Source organism: Budorcas taxicolor, chromosome 2 (genome assembly GCF_023091745.1).
Source record: "Budorcas taxicolor isolate Tak-1 chromosome 2, Takin1.1, whole genome shotgun sequence".
Taxonomy (NCBI): domain Eukaryota; kingdom Metazoa; phylum Chordata; class Mammalia; order Artiodactyla; family Bovidae; genus Budorcas; species Budorcas taxicolor.
In genome coordinates this window covers 576,529-581,138 of record NC_068911.1, presented here as the reverse complement: position 1 = coordinate 581,138, position 4,610 = coordinate 576,529, and the positions used below count along the sequence as shown (strand labels likewise).

At 44.6% G+C, this 4,610-nt stretch overlaps 1 pseudogene; it reads left to right on the top strand.

The window, feature by feature from the left end:
* Window positions 1–2,078: 2,078 nt before the first annotated feature.
* LOC128043168 (frizzled-3-like) lies at window positions 2,079–3,112 on the top strand (annotated as a pseudogene).
* Window positions 3,113–4,610: the final 1,498 nt, after the last annotated feature.

Sequence of the window (4,610 nt, the reverse complement as noted above, 5' to 3'; positions counted from 1 at the left end):
GCTCAGAGTCTAATCTGGTCCTATTCCTGTGTGTTCTTGCCTCCAGTGTCCACAGCTATCAGAACTAGTAGTGTTCTTTTGTGGGAGCTCTCACTGACCTTTTATCTATTCCATAGAGACAGTCTTCCTAGTTGATCGTGTGGATTTAATCTGCAGCTTGTACAGCTGGTGGTGAGGTTTTAGGTCTTCTTCCTTAGCCACACTGCCCCTGGGTTTCAATTGTGGTTTTATTTCCACCTATCCATGTGGGTCATCCACTGGGGTTTGCTCCTGCGGCTGCCCTGGAGGACTTGGGTTTGCCCCTGTGAGGGCCAAGTGTGGAGGTGGTGCAGCTGCTTGGGTCACAGGGGTTCTGGCAGCACCAGGTACTCAGGGGAGTTGGCTGAGAGGGCAGCAAGAAATACAGTGCTCTAGAAGGGTATGGCAACCAGTATTGGGCGGTACGCTCCAGTGTTGTTGCCTGGAGAACCCCCTCCTCCCTGACAGAGTTGCCTGGCAGGCCACAGATAACAGAGCAGCAAAAAGCTGCACACGACTGAAGTGGGCATAGACGCAAGACTTTTTTGCCTGTGGTAGCTCTGCCCCAGTGAGAGTTGAGCATGAAGTTGGCGCAGCTGCTTGGCTTTTGGGGACGCTGGCAGCGCCAAGTGTGCAAGGACACGGACTGCCTCCGCTGCAGGAGTTACGTCCCTATCAGAGTCTTTTTTCAAGCCTCTTGTAGCTGGTGATCCAAAGGCGTGTCCGTAGCTCCGCCTGTTCAGGCACTTAGAGGGCTGGCTACCTTGCCTGGGGTCCTTCTCTGTTGTTGGGTGTGTCAGGCACATAGAGGGGCCCTCCTGGCTGGGATCCTAGTCTGTAGGTTGGCGCCCCTGGCACTTAAAGTGGCACCTGAGTGGGGTCCTGCTCTGTAGTGCCGTGTGTCAGGCGTTTGATGGGCCAGCCTCAGTCTATTGTTCAGCTGCCAATGCTGGCATGCGGGGAGAGAGGCTATGGTGATGGCTCTGTCCCCTCCCCGTGACTCAGCAGTATCGCCTCGCTTCCGTGGCTGCCTGGCTTTCCTCCCTCATATCCCCTAAGTCCGTCTCTTTTCCCTCACATCCCCTCAGTCCATCTCTCCGCAGTCAACAGCAGCCCTCGCCCTGGAACGGCCCCACAATCCCTAAACTCCAGCTCCCGGCTGCTGCGCCTTCCAGGGGACCAGTGTCCCTGTCCGGGGTGTGTATGGCTGCGGCAAGGACTGTCTGATTCTCATTCCATTTAGGCTGCCACAGATCGGCTGTTTCACTCTCAGCCTTAAATGTTTCTCCTCTGACTCAGACAGTTGGCCCATGCGGGGATTGGACGCCTGCCTCAGTTCCCCCACCCGCTGATGGCAGGTCCAGTCCTTCTGACACTCCTGTTTTTCCCGTAGTTCCTTCGTCATACCGAGCTTTGCATGGTTCTCTATATTCTTTTCCACTGGTCAGGTCCTCTTGCCCCCTGTTAGCTGGTGTTCTGCATGCACTTCTGTCTCTGAAGGTGTATTCCTGATGTGTCCTCGGATAGAGATGTACCCCACGTCCACCGACTCCTCCGCCCTCTTGTCCTAGGGAAGATTTTTACCTCTTATTTTTCAGAAAGTTCTATTTGAGTCTAGGGTAAATTGAGGACTATCTTGTAATTAAACGTTAAAAAAAAAAAACCTTTAGCTACTATTCTACTGGAGCTTTTTATTTATGTATGCTTATTTTATATATACTCATTTATAGTTTGAAATCTTCCTGTAAACTGTGTGTCCTAAATAAATAGCATTAATTACACTATTTATTCATGGCTATGCCTGTTTTAATAAAGAGTGATATTTTTGAAGCCAAAACAAAATTAAGTATACATTTTTCTTTTCTTTTTTTTTTTTTTTTTTGCCAACTGTGGAATATCTCATTGTATGACCCACAAGCAAGATATTTGCATGATTTCTTCAACATATCGTAATGTTCTCCAAGGACATAAGCATAAATAAGCCACAACTGCTAAATGTGGAAATCCAAATCATTAGGTTCCCAATGAGTAAATGATTCTTGTCTTGTGTTTTTAGGTTCCCAGATTGTGGTGAGCCGTCTCCTTGGCTGGTGGACCTGAATTTAGCTGGCGATCCTACTGACGGAGCCTCAGTGCAGTGCAGAGGGACTGTGGCTTTTGGTGTCCCCGAGAGTTGAAAATCGATCCTGATCTTGGCTGTGCCTTTTTGCACGTGCGTGATTGTTCACCTCCTTGTCGAAAGATGTACTTTAGGAGAGGAGAGCTTTCATTTGCTCGGTATTTCATAGGATTGATTTCAGGCATTTGCCTCTCTGCCACGTTGTTTACTTTTTAAACTTTTTTGATTGATGTGATAAGATTCCGTTATCCTGAAAGACCCATTATAATGTATGCCGCCTGCTACATGATGGCGTCATTAATTTTCTTTATTGGGTTTATGCTTGAGGACCGAGTCGCCTGCAGTGCATCCAGCCCTGCACCGTATAAGGCTTCCACAGTGACCCAAGGATCTCAGAACAAAGCTGGTATCATGCTTTCCATGATACTCTATTTTTTTCACTATGGCTGGCAGCGTTTGGTGGGTGATTCTTACCATCACATGGCTCTTGGCAGCTGTGCCAAAGTAGGGTAGTGAAGCTATTGAGAAGAAAGCCTTGCTGTTTCATGCCGATGCGTGGGGCAACCCTGGAACGCTGACCGTCATCCTTTTAGTGATGAATAAAATTGAAGGTGACGGTATCAGTGGCATGTGTTTTGTTGGCCTCTACGATGTTGATGCCTTGAGGTATTTTGTTCTTGTACCCCTCTGCCTGTGTGTGGTAGTTGGGGTTTCACTCCTTTTAGCTGGTATTATATCCCTAAACAGAGTGCGAGTTGAGATTCCATTTGAAAAGGAGAACCAGTATAAACTGGTGGAGTTTATGATCCGGATTGGTGTTTTCGGCACTCTGTATCTCATACCACTCATGGTTGTAATTGGATGCTACTTTTTGAGCAAGCTTACCGCGGCATCTGGGAAACAACGTGGATACAAGAACTCTGCAGAGAATATCACATTCCATGTCCATGTCAGGTAAGGGAAACCTTGTTCTAAATTTCAAAACATTTAACAGTGAAAAGAGCTAATCTTAGCTGTTTTTTTTTTTTAAACTCTTCATGTAAAACCTGAACATTAAATTTTTGAAGTGAAGTTAATGAACAAATTTATTGTAGTAAGAATGTCATGCACACGTTTCTATTAACATCTTCCTTCTAAAAGATCACTTTTGTGAGTCCAAGCCGTGGGCTTTTAAGCAGTTTACTTCTGTTACCACAAAATAGTTGCTTGTTGATTACTTAGAAGTCTGCAGGTTTGAGGGGAAGATGTTGATTAAAAGACAGTGTCTGTGGAAATTTTACTGATACTTAGAAAGGGAGTTTTAACGGTTTTGAAAAAACATTAGAATGCATTTGTATAAACAGTTTCATCTCTTAGTTGGTCTTAGTTTTTCTTTTTTGCATACTGAATATTTTGTGATTTACCTTTTAATTTAAAGAGATCAGATAATCATAGAATTTTAGATCTAGAGAGGACCTTCAGTTCAATTCAGTTCAGTTCAGTCGCTCAGTCGTGTCCGACTGTTTGCGACCCCATGAATCGCAGCACGCCAGGCCTCCCTGTTCATCACCATCTCCTGGAGTTCACTCAGACTCACGTCCATCGAGTCCGTGATGCCATCCAGCCATCTCATCCTCGGTCGTCCCCTTCTCCTCCTGCCCCCAATCCCTCCCAGCATCAGAGTCTTTTCCAATGAGTCAACTCTTCGCATGAGGTGGCCAAAGTACTGGAGTTTCAGCTTTCGCATCATTCCTTCCAAAGAAATCCCAGGGTTGATCTCCTTCAGAATGGACTAGGTGGATCTCCTTGCAGTCCAAGGGACTCTCAAGAGTCTTCTCCAACACCACAGTTCAAACGCATCAATTCTTCGGCGCTCCGCCTTCTTCACAGTCCAACTCTCACATCCATACATGACCACAGGAAAAACCATAGCCTTGACTAGACGGACCTTAGTCGGCAAAGTAATGTCTCTGCTTCTGAATATGCTATCTAGGTTGGTCATAACTTTTCTTCCAAGGAGTAAGCGTGTTTTAATTTCATGGCTGTTAGAAATGGTTTATTCAAGTTCCCTCTGTAATTTAGAGTTGTTAAACATCTATCTTATTTGAGGCTTAGAAATGTTAAGTGACTTGCTCACTTTGTTAAAGTACTTATGCATTATAGATAACTTCTGTTTACTTGTCTCTTTCCCCTGGTAGACAGTGACGTCTTTAAATGCAAGAACATCTTTTTCATATTTTTTTGAAGCATGTTCTATATGTTAGCAGATGATGGCATTGAGGATGGGAATGTGTAGATTGAGAAGAAAAGACATTTTTAAGAAAAGTTCCAGTTTCACTGGAAACAAGGAGTGTGTGATTAGCACATAGTCAATTCTGGTAAATACTTGATGACTGAAAATGCCATTTCCTTTTTTATTTTGTGGTATCAATAATTCTACACAAAATTACATTTTATTTATTATATCATTATTATTTATATTATATATAACATA